Source organism: Rhinopithecus bieti, unplaced genomic scaffold (genome assembly GCF_001698545.2).
Source record: "Rhinopithecus bieti isolate Rb0 unplaced genomic scaffold, ASM169854v2 scaffold_70516, whole genome shotgun sequence".
Taxonomy (NCBI): Eukaryota; Metazoa; Chordata; class Mammalia; order Primates; family Cercopithecidae; genus Rhinopithecus; species Rhinopithecus bieti.
In genome coordinates this window covers 756,707-782,139 of record NW_016826783.1, presented here as the reverse complement: position 1 = coordinate 782,139, position 25,433 = coordinate 756,707, and the positions used below count along the sequence as shown (strand labels likewise).

Sequence of the window (25,433 nt, the reverse complement as noted above, 5' to 3'; positions counted from 1 at the left end):
ATTTTTTTATACCTTACTCATTGAGTTCTATGTAAGTTCAAAATTAAAAGAATGTGCTATTTCAGGCACATCTACTTGCATTTAACATTTTTCCCCATTAGTATTATGACATTTGAGATCATTTTGATACAGTCCTTCCAAATTTTATGTATTTTATATATGTCAGTGTAATTTTCCTCACCTAAGTTTTGAGTTACTTAAGGATGGGAACCTCCTAAAATAATTTTGGGTATAAAGTAAGCATAAAATTTGTTTAATAATTATTTTCAAATGATAATTTCTATAATTGATTTTTTTTTACCAATGAAAGCATCTTCTATAAACTTTTATCATTAATTTAAAAAATTTATTCACACTATTGCTTCACTCTTATTTCTCCTGTTTTCAATGACATTTTCTTCTAAGTAATTCCAAAGACATTCCTTTCTTTTCTGTGCGTGATACCCGAACATTATGATATGAACTCAGATGTTGACATTTTTATTAGCATCTCCACAATGTTTTCCTGCCTGATGAAATGTTAAGAAGGCCTTTAGTCTTCATGATATATTTGTTATTTTCTTTCAATTATGTCTCTACCCAGTAAACTTTGAAGCTGATTTTGACTAGAATTGGACTTGGAGGGACAATACAATGGATAGCACTTCTTCTGATTTAGTTAAGCACTAAAATAAGAAGTAGGAAGTAACTTTCTGAGCTTTTACTATGGTTAGATCCATGTCATCTTTTTTCACCCTGTCCTTACAGAACTCTGTATAAGGTTAAGAAAACACAAGATGGAAACTTGCTGCTAACTCTTGGGGAACATTTGGCATGACTTTTCACCGCAAGATGATGTCTAAGGCGCCCTCTGACATCATAGGTGTATTACTTTATAAAACTCTACTCTTGGCAGATAATTAAGTATGTGTGCTGGAAAATTTCATCAAAAGGAGACATTAACTTTATCTTTTTAATATTGCTGGTACAAGGGCCATATTTAAAATGGTTTAAGTCATGCTTTAATAAATATTTAATTTTAAGCAATTATTCCTTGCTTTGTTCCAAGGAGGAATTAAAACAAATAATTCAGGTTTATTTTTCAATTGTATATTCAGTCACAAGGATTGAGATGAAACTAAATGATTTGAACCCAATCTATTTTGTAATATGAGAGTAAGGTAGAAAAAATGATACAGTTGGGGGAAATTAAGTAGCTAATAAATTTATGAACTGGCACTCTAGGTGATCTCAGATTGTGGAGGCTACTCTACAGTTAGAGTACTTTAGGTACAGGTAGTAGCCAGTGCACAATCAGAGAGAAACAATCCCCTTAGACGACTTTCTGTTTATGGAAAAGGGATCAGCCTGGCATGCAACTCAAAAATAACTCTTATGTCAATGCCCTCTACTGACCTAACTTTCCTTACCATCTTTGGCCACTCCATCCTGACCTGAGACTTCTATTTTGCCTAGCTTTTGCTGTGCCTTTTTAAAAATTGGCACCCAACTCTCTTTTCACCACTTTTTAGTAATCTTACCCTTTTTCTTTATCAACGACTCCTTATGAGTATGGATCTTGCGATTTTAGAACTCCAAGACAATTCTTAGCCAGAAGTTTCTTTACTGCCTCTACTTTAGAGTCACATGTCAGGAAAATGTTCTCATGTGAGCTTGAAAGCTTTAGATTTCTTTGAGTAGACAAAATTAATCCCCTATCTGGCGAGGGAGGAATTGGGAAGTTCCCTGAGGAGTGACTGAATTTCTGGAAAAGCATTCACTAATGTCTAAACGATCCCCTCTAGGATCAATGTTGTTCTCAAATGAGTCATATTTAATGTATCTTGATGATCTCCAGGGCTTCCTCAACTTTGTTGTTAAGCTGTACAATACTGTTCTTCTGTCCATCTCCCCCACACTGATCTCTTTAGTATCTTGATTAATATTCAGACTAGGTTTTGTGAATGTCCTAGTTATTTTTTTTAATATAATAGACTTTCTTATACTTGCAAAGTACATACTGGATTGTCAGTTAGGACACAGTCAAGACTTCATCATGCAGAACTGGTCATTACACAATCGAGCCACGTGAAAATTTTGACATTTGACCCTTTTGACCTACAAAAATGTAAATATTATATGATTCAACCTAAAGTCATCGCTTTCATTAGAATGATTTCTATCTGAATCATCAGTCTTACCTCTTCATCATCTACAGCATAGTATTTGTTATACTTTTTTTTATTATTATACTTTAAGTTCTAGGGTACATGTGCATAACATGCAGGTTTGTTACACATGTATACCTGTGCCATGTTGGTGTGCTGCACCCATCAACTCGTCAGCACCCATCAATTCGTCATTTATATCAGGTATAACTCCCAATGCAATCCCCCCCTCCCCCCTCCCCATGATAGGCCCGGATGTGTGATGTTCCCCTTCCCGAGTCCAAGTGATGTCATTGTTCAGTTCCCACCTATGAGTGAGAACATGCAGTGTTTGGTTTTCTGTTCTTGTGATAGTTTGCTAAGAATGATGGTTTCCAGCTGCATCCATGTCCCTATTGTTATACTTTTTAAAACATAAGCTATGCTTATATTTGATCAAATTGGGTTGTTTTATCTTTTATTACACAAACTTTTGGAAATATTAAATACATTCAAACAGGTGGTAAACTTTTCATTCAGCTGTTCCTAACATATTTATTCAACTTTAGTTCTTATGGCACTTACGTTTGCATTTTAATGATAAAGGGCAATACTGCAGACAGATGGGTACCAGTACTGTAATATGATAGGTGTTGCCAAGTGTTTTGTAGTATTTGTGCAGTGACTTGGCACTTTCAAAAATTCCATCTCTTTGCATTTTTTCACATCTAGCAAAAGAGCCCAGAAAGGACTGAGGTATAACCAACATTACTATTTGTGAATTCTTAAGAATATTTGCTCCATTTGAGATAATTGGTTGAAGCTTAGACTAAAGTGGAAAAGTTAATTGGAATGTGGGATTTCCTAACATTTCTCCAGCAATTCCTTAGTGATTAGTACAATCTTCTTTGTATAAGCCTGTACTGTGCTGTTGTATTGCTGATATTTGGGAATAGAGGGATGTTAGTTGACAGTGTTTACTTTTGTGATGGACTCTCCTGAATCAAGTTTGGTGTTCAGATAAAGTCTGTTTGGGAAACTGACGGAACCGCCACTTGTTACTGGCATTTCCATCATTGCCTCAAAGTTTCTTGAAAGAATGGCAGCTCTTCTTTTCTAGCAAGTAAGGTGGGGAAATAACTAAGAGAAAGGATGCCAGGTGTCTACAGAAGTGAGTGCTGACTGATCCTGTTTTCTTGCCAGAAATAAACTCTGGCTATTTATTTTGTTTAACTCTTTTTCTCTGGCAAGAAATATTTATTATCTCTTTAGAGGTCTTTTAGATGTGGGAATGTGAAGCTTTTCATTAGAATATTTTTCTGTTCAGGTAGGCTGGTAAGGAAAAAAAGAAAAGTATTGCATGAATATTTATGTATGTATTTTGTTTACTGTAGGATGGATATGCTCCCTAAAATCAATATCATATAAAAAGATAGGTTTTCAATGATCTCATCAGCAAATATTAAAAGGTAAAAATTCTTAGTGTTAATGAGAGTATAGAGAAGCAGATAGAAGGGTAAGCACATACATGTTTCTGGATAATATTTTAGTAATGTGTGTGTATACAGATATGCATATACTATGCACACCTTTAAATCTAGCAAAGCTACTTCTAATAATTTGACTAACATATTTTCACAAGTTTATAAACATACAAGGGGTTCTGTGGTTCTGTGTAGTATTTTTTGTAACAGTAAACAAATGGAAACTACTTAAATGTCCATCTACGGTACACAGGGGAATAATTAAATAAATTAATACACAGTAATGTAATGAAATACAATACAGTTATTAAAAAGAATGATGTGTCAGGATGTACCCAATGTGTTAAGTTAAAGGGGTAAATGATATGTACAGTAAGATCCCGTATTTGTGAAAATTCACTGTAGATACATGTATCTACTTTGATAACAATACAGCAAACTTTTTAAAGGCAAATACCGATACTAAATAATAACTTTCTATTAAAATATTGACAATAATATTCAGTAAGTCAAGTAATGAACTGGATACAGCTATCACAATAAGAATTGTGCTCACTGCAGATGGAAATTGATAGAGGAGAGTTCCGTCTTTCTGAAAAACACATTCTCTCTCTCTTGCTCTCTCTCCATATATATGTATACATATATACATATGTATATACATACATGTACATTTATACATGTGTGTGTGTGTGTGTGTGTATATATATACTTTTAAAAAAAAATTGTGACAGAGTCTCACTCTGTGGCCCAGGCTGGAGTGCAGTGGTGCAATTTCTGCTCATGGGAACCTCTGCCTCTGGGGCTCAAGCAATTTTCCCGCCTCAGCTTCCTGAGTAACTGAGATTACAGGCACGTGCCACAATGCCAAGGGAATTTTTGTATGTTTAGTAGGGATGAGAATTTGCCATGTTGGCCAGGCTGGTCTCAAACTCCTGATCTCAAGTGATCCTCCTAAAGTTCTGGGATTACAGGAATAAGCCACCATGCCCGACCAACACTCAGTATTTTTAAAAGTCTTTAAATTTTCCATATAATTATACAGAGTGACTATATAAGCATAAAAATCATAATAGTTTATAAAGTGCTATTATTTTTCCAAAACTTTTACATCCACAATTTTCTTTCCAATTCACTCATTGTTACTAGGGCAAAATGTTTGTTAGTCTTCGTACAGAGGTTTCCTTTTCTGAAATAAGAAAATTGGATCATACATTCCAGAAAAGTGCTTTGTGTTTAGGATTTATTATCAAGACACAAATGCTAAGACTTTTCAGAGAAGGACAAAGAAATACTGAAAGGACTGAGAGATAGAAACAAATATATACTTAAAGCTAAATATGTAGTTGTATGTATCTTTTCATGGCATTTTCTGTATGGGTTTGGCATGTGGTATGCTGGTCATTTGCCTGTTAGCTCTTCTATTCCTTAACTGCTTTTATAGTTTTCTGGTAATTTACAGAATGCAACAGTGGGAGAAATTAAAGCCACCAACTCTCAGTCAAATATGAAGTTGAAAAGAATGCATGCATTCATTCCAAAGAACTTACAAGTATTGTCTATGTATCTATATACTCCAAAGTGCTATTCTAAATGATACACATATACACAATAATCCATTTAATTCTTGCAACAGTGTTATGAGATAAGTATCATTATTATAACCATTAAACAGAAGACAAAACCAAGGCAAAGATATTAAGTAATACAATAGTCAACAAATGGTGGAACCAAAAGTGAACTCTTATTTTTATTTTTTATTTTTTTTCTTGTTAAGTTTTACTATGGTACAACATACATAGGATACAACTTATTCATTTTAAGTGTTCATCTGGGTTTGTTCATTTAGCCTAATGTTTCTGAATTTCATTCATTTGTGGTATGTCTCAGTAGGTGGTTTCTTTTTATTAATGAATACTATTCCATTGTATGGGTATACTACATTTTATCTGTTCTCCAGTTGGTAGATGTTTGAGTTGATTCTATTTTTAGGTATTATGAATCATGTTGCTTGAGCCCTTATTCTTAACCAATATTCTGAACTACATCTCCATAACATGAGTGATTTTTAGATAATCACTGTAAAATTTTTGCTATCTCTAGCTCTGATCATATATGTAGTGATAGATACAGAATCATAAATACATGAACACATGTATACATACATATACATATACATATATATCATCAATTCAGTATGTCTATATGTGTAATTATGATGCAGGATATTTCTCAGCCCCTTCGCCAGACTTGTGGAAGGGGCGCCCTGTCTACTTGTCCCACTGCACTCAACCTCTTGCAGGAGGGAGGGAGCGAGCATGGGATGTAGCCAGCTGCTCTGAGCTGTAAGCTCAGTAAGCTCCAAGTGGGGCCTGTGGCCAGACCAGCTGTGTCACTTCAAGGGGAACATGGCACTGCCCAAGTGAGGGTGCCCACGACCCCAAAACTCCAGAGGGGGTGTTACAGTGCTTCTTTACTTTTGTTGTCCCTGGATGGTGGTGTGTTAGCAGCTCAGTTGGCCCCTTGCCTCATCATGTGGACTGGCTGCCCTCTGCTGACAAATGCAAAGGGCCAGTGTCGTACCTGCACTCAGTGGGCCCCAAGCTCTTGTCTGGTGTCCAAGAAGAATGAGGTCATGTGGACAATTGAAGGATAGTGACGGTGGAGAATTCTACTGAGTGATGAAAACAGCTCTCAGTGGAGAGGGGAGCTGGCGAGGGGACAGGAAGATCAGGTCATCTTCCCTGGAGTTTCGTTGTCTCTTCCTTAAAGTCAGGCTGTCTCCCCTCTACCGACTGAATCTGGGGTCTTTATAGGCACAGGATGGGATGTGCATGCTGAGTGGTTTGTGAGTATGGAAAAAAGGTTAATGTGAAGACCTCACTCAAAGGTGGGCATGAAAGTGTATAAAACCAATTAGGAAAGGGCAGGTATGTATAAAATAGATGAAGGGTGGGGGATCAATCAGAGGAAAGCATGTCAAACAGGAGGACAAATTTGGAATCCAGCTCAAGGATTTAACTTGCAGCTTAACTTTCAGGCTTTAAACTGTATTCAACTTTAAGGAGGGGTTTCACCTGGTACCCAACCCTATCTGCCTAGGCATCTGGCTGCCCTCCTGTCACTATCAATTATATATATATATCTTCAACAATACGGGTATATATACAAATCCACATACAACTACATATATATCCAATCATATATACACACAAACATAAACATATATACAAAGTAATATAAAATTTAAATATTAGAATAATTATAATCCCTACATTATAAGGCTTTTTGTGTCAGTGATCCATTGTAAAAATTTCCACATTGTAAAAGATATTGCTAAACCTAAATTTTTAATAATTGAATGTGATTTTATTGTATCATTATATATACATTATTTCATCAATCCTGGGTTTTATAATTAGGAAAGTAAAATGTATTCTATTTTATATATCTGTGTTGACATGTCCTTTGCTGTTAAGGTGGAACATATTTATACATTTGAATAATGTAACTAGTTGCAACCAGTTACCTGTAATTAAAAATCTAAGTGCCTAGTACATTTCTATGTGATATATATGTGTGTGTGTGTGTGTGTGTGTGTGTGTGTATGTGTGTGTATGTAATATTTAATCACCTTAAAAGTAATTATCAATACTTCAGTTTTATTGATTGGGCACAGAGGCTCAGTGCAATTGAGCAACTTGCCCAAAATCATATTGCTAGTGAGTGGCTCAAATGGAATTTGAACTAGACAGGTCTTTTTCTAAGCTAGTTTTATGATTCCATCATGTCTAATACATATTGACCTTCAAAGTGAAATACAAAAAATGTGTAACTGATACTGTGAATCACAGATCTTGGAATATTATAGCTAGAATAAGAAAACCACGAACAATAGCAACAGACACTGTTCCAGTCCCTTTATAGTTATATGATCTTTTGTTCCTCATTACAACCGATGACTTTAGAGATTATTGATGTATAGTTCTTTGTTCTGTGGGCAGGTAAGCTTTTAGAAAGAACACATATCACCACTTAAATAAAAGTCAGATTTGGAAAGATAATTTCTTTATTAAAATATCAAATAAATATCAAACATACATCCAAAGTGGACCTTGTTTCTTCAAACAAATAGTTTAATTTCAGCTACAATAATTATGCCACTAATTCAAACAAGTATATTTGTAATGTCTAATGAGGAGTAAAAAGGAAGAGTGTGATTACTCCTACCTGTGATGTTTCTCTTATTTATTATGCAAATAATTTTGAACACCTACTTGCTGCAGGCACTAGAGCTTGGAACAAACAAAAAGCTCCCAGGAAACTTTCACACAGGGATGACTCTTTATGTGGGTTTTGAAAGACAGGTAAGCGCCCACCAGAGGAGTAGGGAGAAGACATCCTTAACTAGGAAAAACATGAATACAGGGTTTGAGCTGGGAAAATACAAGGTGAATCAAAGAAATGGTGAATAGAAATCACCACGAGCACATGTGCACACACACACACACACACACACACACACACACACACACTTCTAATTTCTTGAGAGAACAATTTGATCTTCCTGTTTGCTGATATCTCTCTTCCTAAGCAGTCTCTCTTTTCATAGCAAAATGAACACGGGGTATTTTCCTAAGCAAGTTTTTTGTGTTTATTATTTTAATAGTATTAATAATTATATTTTACATTATAATTTGGATAGTATTTTAAAAGCTTAGTATTGATTTACTGTTATTATTCGGCTGTTTTAATGTTATTTAATCGTTATTGAAACAGCTGTTAAAACAAGTTTATTCTGCAACATTAACTGTGGAGAAATCACTAGATATAAACATATAATACAAGACTTTGAAAGATTTATAATCTAACTGTGGGGTCTAGAAGGTGGTTCCGGGAAATTAATGTAGCTTATAAGGTCATATTTTGCCCTTTGTTTCTGTGATCTGTTAAAATATAAGTACTTTCTTCAGTCAACCCTTAAAAGCCAGTGCGTGAACTCCTCTTCTCTTTTTCCAAAAGTCATGCTAATAATGTAATTCCTTTCTTGTTCTTATTTTCACTGTCTCCTGTGTTACTGACTTCTAAAATGGATTTACAGTGCCTTAATAGTACAAAGAAAAACTATGAGAGAATTTAAAGTGTTGGGGACTCTTTTGTTTTTTTAACTTCAATAACTAAATAGCTCCTGTTAAATGTAGGTGGGAAAAGTTTCTCTGCATCATCACTGGGTTTTGAACTTAGAGTCTGTCCATCTACTATAATAGAATTTGAAGATAATAGTGTTAGGGATCTTCATGCAATAATAAGCGAGACACCGATATTGCAATAGAAGTGGGTTACGTAATTCATGATCAATCACTAAGAGGAAATGTGAAAGTTGAGTGTCTTATAGTATTTTCATTTGCTGGGTCAGAGTTTAAGGAATTAAGCTGTAACCAGAGAATTTAATTACTGTTTGAAAGCCTGCCGCTGCTGCTTTGCCTCAGGATGGCTCTGGCACGAGGTTTCTGCTGATGATTTTCTCAATTGATGCCCTGCCTTCCAGGCCGGGTTGGAATGAGATCATTCACAATTACCAGAAGATATTTGAAAATACATGTTTTATTGTAACAGAAAAAATACAAATAATAAAATAAATTTTCACAAATTTTATCACCTATATTTTGATATTTTGATGTATACCCTTATAGCTTATTTTAATGAATATATATTTTTATATATGTATATATTTATTAATCATGTATGTTCAGTAGTTATTTATTTTATTTATTTATTTTTTTAAGACAGAGTCTCATTCTGTCACCCAGGCTGGAGTGCAGTGGCATGATCTCAGTTCAATGCGACCTCTGCCTCCCCAGTTCAAGCGGTTCACCTGCCTTAGCCTCCTGAGTAGCTGGAGTTACAGGTGTCTGCCACCACACCAGGCTAATTGTTTTGTATTTTAAGTAGAGACAGGGTTTCACCCTATTGGCAAGGCTGGTCTTGAACTCCTGACCTCAAGTGATCTGTCCACTTCAGCCTCCCAAACTGCTAGGATTACAGGCGTAAGCCACCATGCCTGGCCCATTATTTATCAGTATATCTCTTAATCAAAGCTGATACAATACTATTTTAAATATTACAGGATCTTTTTACAATTAAAATACGGAGCTAGAATTTTTAGATATTCTTAACGAACATGATTTCTAACGGTGACAGCACTTACTATTGACATTTTTCTGGTATAGTTGCAGTGTGAAATATATTTTAGTTGCTTCATTAGATCTAGCCCAACTATAAGTGCAGTTTTCAATATTTAACAACTCTCTTCTAATATACTACTTCAGCAATGCTGTTATATTCCGAGATGGTTACTTGGGCAGGAACTTGTTTTTTTCCAGTGAAGTCAGGCAATCAGGCTTTACTGACTTTATGAAAGCCATGAGCACTTCTCTAGGTAGAGGGATCCATCTCATGATGGGTTAAACACTGATAACTTGGCCAAAAAAATTTTTGCTTTAATTGAGAGGAAATATCTATTTGGACCATATCTAGGAGACTCTATATCTGAAAATATTTGTAAAGATGGAATAAGCAATTATAAGGAAATTAGTCATTTTTATGGCTGCCAAAAGAGAATTGGCCAAATAAGTGATTGGCGCTACAGAGATACAGCACCTGTAAATTAGAAACAAAAATCAAAACACAGACACACACACAATAATCCTGAGGCCAGAAAAGGAATATATTTTTCTTTAGTTTTGGATGGAATAAAATACCTTATTCCCATGGAAACAAAACCAGCTCTCTCTTTAACAATGAAAACATTTAAAATTAGAAATATGAATCACTCTTTAAGAAGAGAATTATTTTAATTAAAGAAAACTGAAAACAAATACCTTGACTCTAGCAGTACTTTATTTATCAAGTTTGTGCAGTAAAAAATCTTAATTTCTGTTGTTAAAAAAAAAAGCCAAATTCACAAACTGGTAAACCCTAAACCCAAGTCTTGGTTAACAAATTATTCAGTACAGAAATGGTTTAGTAGAATAAGATTTAGTGAGACTACACATTCTCCCTCTATTACACATGATAGATTTTGTTTTCCTCTTGTATGTAAGGATATTTCTCTTGCTGTCAAATTGTTTACTACAAGAGCCTATCATTTCCCAGCTAAAATGCAAACCTGTATATTTTTATAAAAGTCAAGGTTTGTGAAACACATTTTAAATAGTTAAGGAATGCCACAGAACACAGCAAGTATAAAAACTAATAACTTCTTAAACGTAGTTAAATTTATTTCAGATATAATCAAATAAAATTAACTTACTGTGTTTTGTATTCTTTCCTACTTGATCCAGTCAGAATTGTGTTCAGTCTCACATGAAGCCACAGCATTAGCAAAGAAGAGAGTCATTTATTTCATTCAACAAGAAGTTCAGATATTGGTATGGTAACTCAATTATCCCTTCAAAGAACAAAGCTTATTTTATCTTCCTGTTTTAACACTTTTAGTGAAGGCTGTTCTACATCCATGTTTCAGGGTAGTAAATGTAGAAAAAAGAGGAGACAGCATCAGAAGACTATTGCTCATATCTCATTGGAAGAACTTTGTCTAATGTCCATCTCTAGTTGCAGGGGAGGTTGGAAAATTGCATACAACTGAAAAAGGGAAGGAGGGGAATGGTTTGAAAGGTTGTTGTATGGGTATACTTATAGCATCTGCCACCAACAACCTCTTTAGCTTCTCAGCATGTATATATGCCTTTTCTACACCTACACTTACTTTAAATGAATTCATTCTCTCCCTTTCAATGTAGGTAATCCAAAAATTATATTCAGTTACTGCATTTAGCTTGAAGTTCAGGATCTGTCTGTAATCTCTTCACAAGCTTCAGGTTTGGTCTTTGTGGATCCTGGGACACAAATTAAACACTATGCATCTTCATCCAGCACTCCCAATGTATTGTTGTGGAGAGAAAATAAAATAGGATAACAATTTAAAATTTCTCATTTAGTAAGAGAGAAAATGGAAAATACATAGTCTGTGTATGTAGCAACCATAGGGTCCCCTGGACAGATATGTTCAGGACTTCCTGATGCTAGCAGCAGAAGTAGTTTCTGGGTTAGCCAATCTTGTATGACCTGCTACTTTCTGGATGAATTTTGTTTATCAATTTCCCTCCACTACTTTGAGTCTATATACAGGTTAATCTTCCTTGCTCATTTCGTCAGTGGCTACACTCAAGGGTGAGTACTGTGAAAGGTGAAAGTAAATTAAAAAGGGCTCTAAAATAATTAAAAGTCATTCCATTATGTACAATATCCATAAATGGGGACCATCCCAGGAAATCCAGGCATGTGGTCTTCCTAGCTGGGGAGATGCTCTGCTTGGAGTCCTTTTTTTTTTCTTTTAATTGCTGTGAGTGCAGGGACACAGGAATTACTTTAAGTACAGCTATAGCCAGCCACATGTGAGACACATTGGCTAATGTCCATCTCTAGTTGCAGGGGAGGTTGGGAAATTGCATCAAACTAAAAAGGGAAGGAGGGGAGTGGTTTGAAAAGTTGTTGTATGAGTGTACTTATAGCATCTGCCACCAACAATCTCCTTAGCTTCTCTGCATGTATATATGACTTTTGGGCAATACTGCTTCCTGGAAAATTTACCAGGCTTCCAGGAGATGGGCTCTAAGACAATTTTATGAGCAAGTAACCACATAAGCCTGGACAATTTTGACTCTTAGCTCTTGGCTCCTCTGTTCTGATCAATTCATCTCCCTTAACCTAATGGCTGCAGCCTCAGTTCCAGAAAAATAATATTCCAGAGTGAGAATGCAACACCTTTAATTTGGTTTTTGCTGCTAAGCTACCATTCATTTTCACTCAAAGGCCTCTTAAAGGATGGTGCTGGAAAAGCCCTCGGGCAACAATTTTATCTCTTTCTGAAGTTGCACTTAGAAACCTCTGCTTGTACAGGTACCTTTTTGTATACAGAATCAGCTGGCTTTTGGCAACCCTGCAGAGTTCCAAATTATAATATTCTCAGTCAATTTACATTGCAGGACACTAGCAAATGCACCTCTTTTGAACATGGCTGCTCTCCTTTGAATCTCTACCTATAAACTGTCTAGATTCGGTGTGAGTGTCTCTCTGTGTATGGTAGTATATTTTTGAAAGGGGGAAGCATTTAATAATCACTTGGCAATATTTTGAATTTTATTTCCTACCATTCCCACTAATAAAAAAGCCTCAGCTGGCATCGTGGTCAAAGTTTATACATATAGTGAGCAAGATTTGACCAGCTGTTTTGCAATTGCTTATCAAAATATATCGGCTTTCTAGCCTGAGGTGATTAAATCTTCACTCTGTGTACCAGCATCTCTTCCACTGAGTCAGTTCTACGTTTTTAGACTCCGTTACTTGCCATTGCCTTCATGCTTTAACAATTATTATGTTAGTGAGCATTCTTAGTTGCAAACAAAGCAGTCCACTTTGGTTAGTTTAGGCAGAGAAAGATTCTTTATAGACTACTAGGTCACTCAAGAATCATTGTAGAAGTTCAAGTACCAGCTTCTAAAGCTACTGTGTGGAAACTGGGTCAAGTTATGTGGCAGCGTTTCTTTGGTGAAAACACCAATCAATTCTTTTGCCCCTCGGGACTAAATAGTACTGTGAAACCCTGTATGACAGTACTATATAGCATCCACTGTTGGGGGGGAAAAGCAGTTCCCATGATAAGGACACTGTGCCCCTTTGAGTTTACACCTTGCTTGAATGCAGGGTAAATACCTGGAACGTAGCTGCAAAGGAATCCAGGAAAGTGAGTTATCTAACTTGAGTCTTCAGAAGATGAGCAACACAAGGAGGGATCTGGTCAAAATGGAAGCAGAATGCTGGAGAGCCTGGGCCTCCATACATGATGCTTCCCCACTACAGAATCATCAACTGAATCTCCAGTTTCAAACCCATCACGACACCCTTAGGTAATCTTCAACATTTGAAACAGCAGCCCCGCTCTTACCTTTGCTCTGTGAAGTAAAAGTGTAAGTTTCTGACAGTTTCGATGTGAAACAGAATGGCAAACTTAATATTCCTCAAAAAACAGCTGTTTGGAAGAGAAAGAATGTAAGAGCTGGCCAGTCTTTATGGGGAACGAAAGTAGAACCAATGTTAGTTGTGACAAATACTAGTAATGTGACAGGTTAGTAAATAATTAGGGTTCAGGGCATACAGAAAGGCTCTGTGCTATTGTTGCAACTCTTTTGTAAATCTAAAATTATTCTAAAATAAAAAGTTCCTTTAATTAGAAAAATGAAAAAAAAAACAATCAGAAATGCAGAGAGACTCAAACTCTCAAGGCAAATTACAAGTACACTTATACAAAGCACATCATTGGTCATTTATATTTGTCCTTCATCTATTTGTATCACATTTATTTTAAACAGAAATTTGGAAAGAAAGATAGTATTGTCTCTCCCTCCTTTTTCTATATCATATGTATGTATTATGTAGAAAGACACATGCCCATGTGTGTATGTTTATCGACCCATATAGTTACTACTATTTTGTATGGATTGCTATTTGTGTGTGTATTTAACCACTTAATAAATTTTTACCTTGCTTTTATAGTAAAAACTAGAATCTCAAAAAAAAAGGCCTCAAAATGAGATAGAATATTTTTTCTTGTGAAGGAATAGATTCTAGAAATGTTTACCAATCTTTATTATCTAGAGCTTGTTATCTATTGTGCCTGCTATTTGCAGGTAAAAAATACATTAGAACTCTGTCTTCCAGGACTTATATAAACTCTGATGATTTATTTATCAAAAAATGACAAAAAGGGACATCTTTCTGCATTTGCAGTGTATTGAGAGTTAAGTTTAAGATGACAACTGTCTCTTTTGCTACTCTGAAATGCCTTTCTGTCTTTTTCTGAGATAAGAATGAAATAAACTAGTGGTTGTGTCTTTGTTTCTACTTAGACTTTTCTTCTTTTTGAGAGCAAGGAACTTAAAATGTTAGCCATTTTTAATATAAATTTTGGGCAAATTACCGAAGAGGTTATCCAAATATGCTTGCTACAATAATTTCAGGTGTGGGTTCATACAGTTATCTCGGGAATTCTGGGTCAATGGGAGACAACTGTGCTGTTACTAGCCTGACTGCTCTCCATGGTTGATAGTGGGCTTTGTTAGCTGCTCCAGACACAATGTCATGGATTAATTCTTCCTTTCACCCCCCCAATTTCTACCACATTTTACTAATAAAATAGCGCAAACTTAGGTATGTTTATGAATATATTTCTAAGAATGACAAAATTATTTTTTCCTCAAATATAAAAGGGATTTTACTTTGGTGAAACTTTGCAGACTTTAGTGAATATTTGTTGAAAGATACATGACAGAAATAATCAATAAGAGATATATTAAACATAGGCTCTAACTTCAAAAAGAATGTGTGGAACTTATGGAATAATGGCATATTATAGCTAATAGGGATCAAACATTGCCTGCACTATGCTAACTGCTATAAGGTGTTATCTACCATTTCCCGCAGACATTTTCTAAGACAAGTGTTATTATCCCATGTTATTTATAGATAAAGTAACTGAGATTTATAGAAGTTAAGTTAGGTAGACATAGTAGTTCTCAACCCTGTCAGACCCAATGATTCATTTTTATGTGAAATAATTCATAATGACCCATTTTATGCTGAAACAAAGTAATGTATGATTTAACCTATATAGATATAATTTGAAAAATCAGTATAATGTTCCAACCTAAAATGAAGGAGAACTAAAAGTATTCTAATATGTATTTTAATGTGTAAGGGCTTGGCTACAACTACCCTAGAATACATAGTAGACACAGGCTTTCACAGTCGATAGAATTAACATGAATATGACCATTTCAAATGCACACTGATACAAACACTATAAATACTATAGTTCAAACACTATAGTTCAAATGCTTTGTGTAGTTTCGACATGGGTGATGTAATTTTTCAAAATGGAAAACAAGCCTTGGTGAATTTCTTAACAGCAACAACAACAAAACCTTCTTTGATTAGTGAGTGACAGGCTAGTTCCTTTCCAGGACATTTCAGCGTCTAGTAAACGATGCAAAAGACATGGTGTTTCTACCTAAAAGAATTACATACTGAGCTAAGATAATTATCAATGAGTTAAGCAATTCCCTTAATGCCTTATGGGTCATTTTAAATCATGCACCCTGTCCTGTACATAGTGGGGTGTCTAAATCTCTAGCCTGTTCCACTGAATGCCAGTAGAGTACTGTCCTTGAATGTTCGTGAAAACCAAAAATGTCCCAGAAACTAGTAAAATGCTCTGTGTTGAAAACTCCTATGTTAAGTAGAAACAGTGGTGCTACAATTCGCATATAGTCTTGTCAGATTCAAATATTATTCTTGTATGTGCCGTATTATTTTGCCTTATAAGTTAATGAAAGAGACATTATACTGTTAGGAATCCTTAAACACTTTTTGCACCATGAACCTGTTGGGAAGTCTAGTGAAAACCATGGATGTCTTTTCAAAATGTACCTTTTCATATAAAAAATAAAATTCATAGAATTAAATCAATTATATTGAAACATAGTTTTAGTTTAATGATAGGTACAAATAATATTTTGAGGTTCATAACACTTACAATGTTATATGTAAGTATCTGTGGTTGTATTGATGACAAAAATGCTGTTGTAGTTTGTTACCTATATTCATAATTGAAAATATAAAGATGATCTCTTCCTCTCTCTATATATATGTATTTTATGCATATATATGTATAAAACATGTATGTATGCATAAAATATGTATAATACATGTATATATATTATGCATGCATAATATGCATAAAATATATACATGTATTATACATATGTATGCATAAAATACATGTTTTATACATATATCTATATTAATTATAGATAATACAGATATAAATTATATAGAAAGATATCTATATCTATATATATTATATAGATAATATATAGTATGTATATTCTCTGTGTGTGTGTGTATATATAATATACGTATTTTAATCCAAGTTCAAGATTGCTCAGAACTCATCCATGAACCCTGAGATAAAGCATCCGTACTAGAGGAAATCATGTACAGGATACACAGGGAGCATACAGTTGATCACAACTAAATGGTTCAATAAGTTGTAGGAAAAGTGATACACTATACATCAGTTAACTTGCTGATTCCTAAAGATTGGTTAGTTAACAGGCAGAAAAGCCTAGGGAAGAGTGTATACAAGAATCATAGTGTCAGAAAAGTCCGTAGTATGTGTAGGCAATACTAAGTAGCTTGCTTCAACAAAAGAGGGTAGAGGAAACCTGGAAATTAACAATGGACTAGAATGTACAGTTTGTTCTTTAAATCAGAAGGATTTTACTCTAATTCTACTTGATTTAACAATATCTTATGTGCTCACTGGGATTTTTAGTTTTTCAAGTCCTTCAGAAAACTCTTATTGTCATTTTGTAGTCTGTGAAGTCCACATTCTCAACACCCATTGCAATAAAATTAGCTTTATTTTTATGGTGAAGAATTTTCCAAGCATGGATATTTTTATCAAGATAACTATTGTCAATAGGAAATATGGCATAAGTGAAAATATCACAAGCAAAGATTTCTGACCGGTATTTGACTATATCTAAATCAGTTGAAGGAAATAGGATGGAATGGGATTCGATTTTCCCTTATTAACATTATTTAACTTTTCTTCAGTATATTTGCATTATGTGCCTGCAACATCCCATGGATAGATGTAATGAGTTATCTCATTTATTATGTTGTATATTGTGCCTTTCTAGAATAGATGGAAAATAAAGTACTAACATCAGATGCAATTTAGTGCAGTTTTCAATGGTTGTTAACTTATCCACATTTATTTTCAGTGAGTGTCATAACTCCACAGATCGAATCAAAGTCAGAGTATGGGATGAAGATGATGATATTAAATCCAGAGTCAAGCAACATTTCAAGAAGGAGTCAGATGATTTTCTGGGACAAACAATTGTAGAAGTGAGGACCCTGAGTGGAGAAATGGATGTCTGGTACAACTTAGGTGATTATTTTTTTTATCTACTCGAAAACAAGTTAAATAAAACCCCTGAATGCCTGTGGCATGTATTATATTCCCATGTAAGTAAAAATAACCAGTGCCTTTCCAGGACATTCTGTTGGACTGTAGATGATTCATTTCATTGACAAGAAAAGGGTATTCTTTTTTCAACACTATTAAAAGACTTTGATAAATCTGAGGTGAAAAGAGAAAACCCTTTCCAAGAACTACCTAGATGTCTTTTAGAGAAAATGTTATTGCATTCTTAATTTTAATGCATGAAATACAGCTTCATAAACCTTTGCCAAATACGTGGGAAACAAATAATCTATTATTTAATGCTGTTTGACTTATTTCCTTCTTGTCCATTGATGGAATTTTGGCAATGAAGGAAAAATGTATTTTGAATTGCTTTCCAAGGATAGTATAAAAGTAGGGTTTAGTTGACAAAGCCAAGTAAATATGTGAACTCATGCAGACTCTCATGATGAAGATATTGAGAAGGTGATTAGTTGGAATGATTTTAAAAATTATTATAGAACCAGAAATTAAATAAGGTAAGTTTTGATTTAACTTTTACTAGAATAGAATAATAACATAGAATTTCAATGGTGATTTAATAGTAGTAAAAATATATGGGTCGGAGTCCGAGATGGGCGGATCATGAGGTCAGGAGATCGAGACCATCCTGGCTAACACGGTGAAACCCCGTCTCTACTAATATACAAAAAAAATTAGCCGGGTGAGGTGGCGGGCGCCTGTAGTCCCAGCTACTCCGGAGGCTGAGCCAAGAGAATTGCGTGAACCGGGAGGCAGAGCTTTCGGTGAGCCGAGATGGCGCCACTGCACTCCAGCCTGGGCGACAGAGCGAGATTCCGTCTCAAACAAAACAAAACAAAACAAACAAACAAACAAACAAAAAATATATGGGTCACCCCAGTTTCTGCAAAGGCACGATCTGAAGATGTCTTAATCATATCCTATAAAGTGTTTTAATTAACCTTTTGTGGGCTGGCTGGATATGAGTTAAAGAGTTGACACATTCCTCAGGTTAAAAAGAATCACCACTTAGGATACCAACATATGTTAACAAAATAAAAAGTGCTTTTGACTTTAAAAAAATAATCTGCATACTTTTAGTAATGAAATAATTGACAAACTAAAAGGAGAAGGTCACATAGAATTCATGAAACTCTAGATTACAGGATAATTCAATGAAAGAGAGATATTTAATTTATCTAAACACAGATGATTCAAGTTAAACTAAGAACTAATTATCAAAACTATTTTAAGAAATCTTCCTTAAAGAAGATTGGTACTCTTACGGATTGCAGTAGAATTTTTACCTCTCCTATAATGAGCCACCCCCCAAAGCTTGTTTTAACTATTAAATGACTTCATATATGAAAATAGAGATACTAACAGGGTAAATTTCAGGCTATTAACTCTGTGGAACATTCACCAATTATTTCTTTATGAAAGAGGTTTATCTTTATGTGGACTTTTTTTTTCTGTAATACGTTAACATTTTCTTGGGTTGAGGCAGTAAAGTTGTAAGTCAGAACAGAAATTTCTCCCATTTGTTCTTTTAACAAAACATATATGAGTGCCTAGCACAGTGGCTCACACCTGTCATCCCAACATTTTGGGAGGTCGAGGAGGGAGGATTGCTTAAGGCCAGGAGTTTGATTTCAGACTGGACAACATAGTGAGACCCATCTCTACCAAAAATTTAAAAAAATATTCGCCGAGCATGGTGCCATGTGCCTGTAGTCACAGCTACTCTGGAGGCTGAGGCAGGAGGATCACTTGAGCCCAGGACACTGAGGCTGCAGTGAACTAAAAGATTATGCCACTGCACTCCAGCCTGGGTGACAGAGTGAGACCTTGTATATAAATAAAAAAAGAAGAAGAAGAAGAAGAAGAAGAAGAAGAAGAAGGAGGAGGAGGAGGAGGAGGAGGAGGAGGAGGAATGAGAAGAAAGAAGAACCAAAAAAACACCATGTACCAGTATATATTCAGGAACTTGCTGAGGAATTTGAGTATGCTGCTCTTAGTAGAATCAGCCATCCAGCTCTTATGCTGAAACTGTCCTTCAGTCTATGAGATGAAAATATGATGAAACACAATATTGTAAGTCTGTACCTACTCACACTCAGTACATTTTTGTCCTCACTGCTGATGTTTAACCTTTGAGAGAGAGAAAAAAAGAGAGAGTGTGTACAGGTTTTACCTTTTTCAGCTTTGTGTAAAATCCCTGAATACATTCTATCCAAACAAATAACCTGTTTCTATTCTTGATACACCTTTCTCATCACTTAAAATTCATTCTACTACACAAAGGAAGTTTTGACCAAAAGCCTTGGGTGTCCACGCGGAGCCTGCTTCCCAAAGATCCTTTGGGATGATAACAGTCAAAAATCAAAGAACCAACAAATCTCCCCTGGAGTTCTGGAAAGAGGTGTGTGATGAAAAAGACCTTAGGTCTTGCATTTCTCTTGGCCCCAGCAGAGAATTTTAATATTTGTTGAGAATCAACTCCCTCTCAGCCAGTAGGAAAATTGCTTATGATCCTGGCACTTAGAAGGGAAGAATCTTTGTAACACAAATGACTGTTAAATAATAAAAGTGAAAAGTCATCAGACGTTCCCTAAGAGAGATATCATCTTCATTATTTAACTGTACCTTATATGGCTAAAGGTACAACTATGTTTAGAAAGAGGGCCAATTTAAAGTCCTCCGCACTGACTTTGTGTCACTTACCTAAATCCTATTTTCATTTGTGAAATGGGTCAGATTGCCAGAAATGGGTCGTGAACTTAGGACCCCCCTGCTACAATCACAGCCTAGAAGTTTATGCCTTTATTTATCTCAGAGCTATTGATCAGTTCATACTGAACACATACACACATTTTATGGCTAAATTGACTATACATTGTTTCCATTCAAATAAACAATCTAACACTTATAAGTTAGCCTAGGTTATAGACTGTCGGTCTTTATAAATCACTGACAATGAAAACTATTAGCAACATTTTTTTATTAACCAGAACTTTGGCTCATCTTTTCAAGTACAGAAAGAAAAGAAACCAAGTAGTGATAGCTTTCAGACAAAATGATTTCCTATTTGTACACCATTTTTCTTAATTTTGATTGCCAAATAACTTATTTAATTTCATTGTATAAACTGATCAAGTACACAGAAATATATATGAGAATGGCAAGGTTTTCTGATTAGTTTTTTTTTTATTTGGAATATCTATAAGACAATTGACAATTATAATAACATAATAGGCAAATATCTTAAATTGTATTTAGGGGAATCATGGTTACTTTCTTCTGTTTTTAAATAGAGACAGGGTCTCACTATGTTAGACAGGATGAAGTGCCCTGGTGTGATCATAGCTTAGTATAACCTCAAACTCCTGAGCTCAAGACATCCTCTCCCTCAGCCTCCTAATTAGCTAGGACTACAGGCAAGCACCAACACACCTGCCTAATGAAAAAAAAAAAATGTAGAGACTAGATCTTGTTATGTTGCCTAGGTTGGTCTCAAACTCCTAGCATTAAGTGATACTCCCACGTTGGCTTCCCAAAACACTGAGATTATAGGCAAGAGCAACCACATGTGGTCTCATTATGGTTACTTAACAAGCAACTCTGACTCAGAAAAATAGTTTTAGCTACTTAAGTCTTTTTTTTTTAAGCTTTTGAGAGGTCATACGAGAAAAACATTATTGTCAGACATGACTGACAAATTGCTTTTTTGCTTTATCAGAGAAAAGGACAGATAAGTCAGCTGTATCTGGGGCCATACGATTGAAAATCAATGTGGAGATAAAAGGAGAAGAGAAGGTTGCTCCATATCATATTCAATATACCTGTTTACATGAGGTAAATAAATGGAATTTTACTAATACAAAATATAAGAAATGTTCTTGATTATGGATTATAAAACAGAATATTTGGTTTTAAAAATCATTGAATTTGTAGAGTGGTTCCTGGAGTTCTGACTCTATACTACAGCAGGCGATATAATATCATAAATTCTATGTATTGTATTACCCCTGATGAACTTGTCATCTAATGAGAGTTTAGAACAAGCCTGTGAGGCAGCTGTGAATAGGCAGTAAGATGATAATGCATAAGTAGATACAAAAACATTACTGTTCTTCCAAAGGGGAAGAAGAGTAATAACAATATTGATTGAAGAAATGGGTCACGCCACATATTTTGGAAGCATTAAATATGCAGTAGTTTGGTAATGCAGGAGAGGATCAAATCATAACTGTGTTTTGAGAACTCTGAGTTAGAGTTCAGATTTTATTGAAGATTTAATTAGGACTCTATTTATAACTAGAAACATAAAAATGTGGTGCTGTTTCAATGGCTTTTGGGAGCCAATGTCATAAGCAGTTAACTTTTCTTCCTGTTTCTGAGTACAGCAAACTGTTTCATACATATTGCACACTCTTCCATGTTAACTTCTCTTTCCACAAACATATCAGTATGGAGAGAATAAGATGTGGTTACTCACCCAAAAGGTAGGGCCTAGTTGGCTTAGAGAGAGGTAAACACCATCCAACATCAATCAAAAGCACAGTTTCACCAGTTTCCTTTTGTGTCTCAGTATAGAAGCACAGGTAAATCATCTTGGGATTCTGTCGAATGTTTGTCTCTGAGAGGTTAGTTACAAGTGTCACTGGAGACTTTCTCTGATGCAAATAATACTTGTCTCATATCAACAAATAGGGGAAGCTGAGGAATGTACTCTTCTTCATGTTTTTCAAAGTAACAAAGTACCTTCCTCAGAAAAAGACAACTGAAAAGTAGCTTTACTTTTTTCCATATTATTTTTTCTAAATATATTCATGAAAATTTATGCATTTAAATATACCCCATTTTACTAAAAAAGAAATGAGGAACAGTGTTCAAATTGTGTGAATATCACACAGTAATTAGGTATACGACCTAGGTTTATTTCATAATCACAGTTTTGTGGTCAGTGATATCATTCCTTCACGAGAGACGGTTCATTTTCAGACCAATAAAAGAAATCCCTTGAACTGGCATGATGAAGAATTCTGGCCTTAAAGTGTGTGTACAGTCAGAGAAATAGCAGTACACTTCACTTTACAGAGTCTTTTCTACTGGTCCAAGAACCAGAAAGAACAGAAGTCTAAGAAAAAGTTCTTCAGTTTACCCTGGCTTCATCAAAGTAGCAGTTGCTAAGCTTAGACGCAAAAAGGAATTGAGAGTAGTAATTTTATATCACTCCAAAATTCTTCAACATTCACTTTCAGCCTCATTTCATTGCCCTTACTCTTACCATTTTGCAGCCCAAACCCTTTAGTATCATTTACATAGCTAAATTTTGCCTTAACATAGTCAAAATCACATTATTCATCCAGGGCACCATAATTTACTCAGAATCCCTGAATGCAAAATATGCTCTATCATGTAGAAATGATTTCATGCAAAAACACTTCCTTCTGCAAATGGTTTGGTATGTACAAAATATTTGAATCATTGATTCTGTGCAGACCAACCCAACTTGACTGCCTAAAGTACCTTAGGAAGGTACTTTATCACTTTGAACATGAATATGGGTACATTCTTCGGCCTCACCTCATATTTTTTGATGTAAGACAAATATCATTTGTGTCAGGGAGTCGCCAGTGACACCTCTAACTAACCTCTCAACTGCAGTGTAATAGAATCTAATTCTGAGAGTGGAACTCGGTGATGTGTGTTTTAATAAGCCTTCCAGGTGATTCTTGTATACTTTAAAGTTTGAGAACCAATGCCTTATTCGCTGAGGAAACTAAAGCCTTGACAAGGTTACAAAGCCTGTTACTGTCAAAGACCCATCCAGAGCTATTATGACATCTTGTCTTAAATATCAAACTATGTCCTTTCTTTCCATATTTGTATCAGTGCTTTTACCCAGGCAGAAATCAAAGCAGATTTTGCATAAAAGATGAATTGAGTTAGAATAAAAATTCGAGGTATTCCTATTGCTTGCAGATGCCGATGAAACTTTAGAGGCAATGACAGTGCAAGTGCATTTTACTGAAAGTTTTAGTTAAATATTTCTGGCCTATTCTGAGGAATCACTGAACAATTAAAAACCACTTGCTTTTAGAATCTGTTCCATTACTTGACTGAAGTGAAATCTAATGGTGGAGTGAAAATCCCAGAAGTCAAAGGGGATGAAGCCTGGAAGGTTTTCTTTGATGATGCTTCCCAGGAAATAGTTGATGAATTTGCTATGCGTTATGGAATTGAATCCATTTATCAAGCTATGACGTAAGTACTACAGAACATATACCTGGTCAATATCTCTATTAAAATATAAAGAAAGAAAGGAGCATTCATCTCACTTCTAATTCAAATGAAGCTGATTAAAACGAGGATTATATTTCACTGTGCATGTTTGATGCTGACTACTCACTCTTACAGCTGTAAAGTATTAATGGCTTGGTAATTCACTACCACCATCCTCCAATCCTTGCTCTGTTCTCCGAGTGTGGTTCCTTGACAAATAGTATCAACAACACCTGGCAACTTAGCAATGCAAATTATCCACCCCATCCCAGACCTGCTGAACCAGAAACTGAGGGTGGAATCCAGCAACCTATGGTTTAGCAAGTCTTCCAGGTGATTCTCATATACTTCAAAGTTTGAGAGTCAATGACTTATTCCATATCTGAGGTAACTAAAGTCCTGGTTTGTCCAAGGTCACAAAGCCTATTAGTGAGAGAGACAGGTCCAGAGTTAGTATGATGTCTTGTTCCAAATATTAGACTATGTCTTTCCTTCTCATATTTATAGCAGTACTGCTAATTCAGTAAAACAAAGATTTATTTAGCACTCATAGAACCCAAACCGTATAAAAAATGTGATGCCACAGAATTGACTTATTATAATTTCAATGAGGATTTAGAACCGAATTTCAGTAAGGGTTTAGTAATGAACAAAAGTGTTCGTTACTTCCCCATAATTTACTTTTTGAGACCTGGTCTAAGTTTATAAGTGTAAGTGGTTCAGATATATACCAGGTGTAATATGCAAACTATTTATATGCATATATTAGATGACTTTTTTCATATTAACAACAAGATCTCATTTTCATGTGAACTGAATAGATACTGGCCCAGATAATCAGTCAATTTCAATCATCTTAATAATGAATGAAGACTGGGTCAAAATCAGTGTTCCTTTCTTTCTTTTTTTATTTTATTTTTTAATATACTATAAGTTCTGGGGTACATGTGCAGAATCTGCACGTTTGTTACATAGGTATACATGTGCCATGGTGGTTTGCTGCACCCATCAACCCATCATCTACATTAGGTATTTCTCCTAATGCTATTCTTCCCTTAGCCCCCCACCCCTGACAGGCCCCGGTGTGTGATATTCCCCTCCCTGTGTCCATGTGTTCTCATTGTTCAGCTCTCACTTTTGAGTGAGAACATGCAGTGTTTTGTTTTCTGTTCTTGTGTTAGTTTGCTGAGGATGGTTTCCAGCTTCATCCATGTCCCTGCAAAGGATATGAACTCATCATTTTTTATNTTCATATTAACAACAAGATCTCATTTTCATGTGAACTGAATAGATACTGGCCCAGATAATCAGTCAATTTCAATCATCTTAATAATGAATGAAGACTGGGTCAAAATCAGTGTTCCTTTCTTTCTTTTTTTATTTTATTTTTTAATATACTATAAGTTCTGGGGTACATGTGCA

At 35.2% G+C, this 25,433-nt stretch overlaps 1 pseudogene across 1 annotated transcript in view; it reads left to right on the top strand.

Annotated features, from left to right (window-relative positions):
• Nucleotides 1-25,433, top strand: part of LOC108523086 (protein unc-13 homolog C-like) — a 261,211-nt pseudogene that overhangs the window by 135,744 nt on the left and 100,034 nt on the right. The window contains exons 9-11 of the transcript XR_001883691.1: nt 17,518-17,687; nt 21,463-21,578; nt 23,830-23,993. The product of XR_001883691.1 is annotated as a protein unc-13 homolog C-like (transcript). The remainder of the gene's footprint in view (nt 1-17,517; nt 17,688-21,462; nt 21,579-23,829; nt 23,994-25,433) is intronic.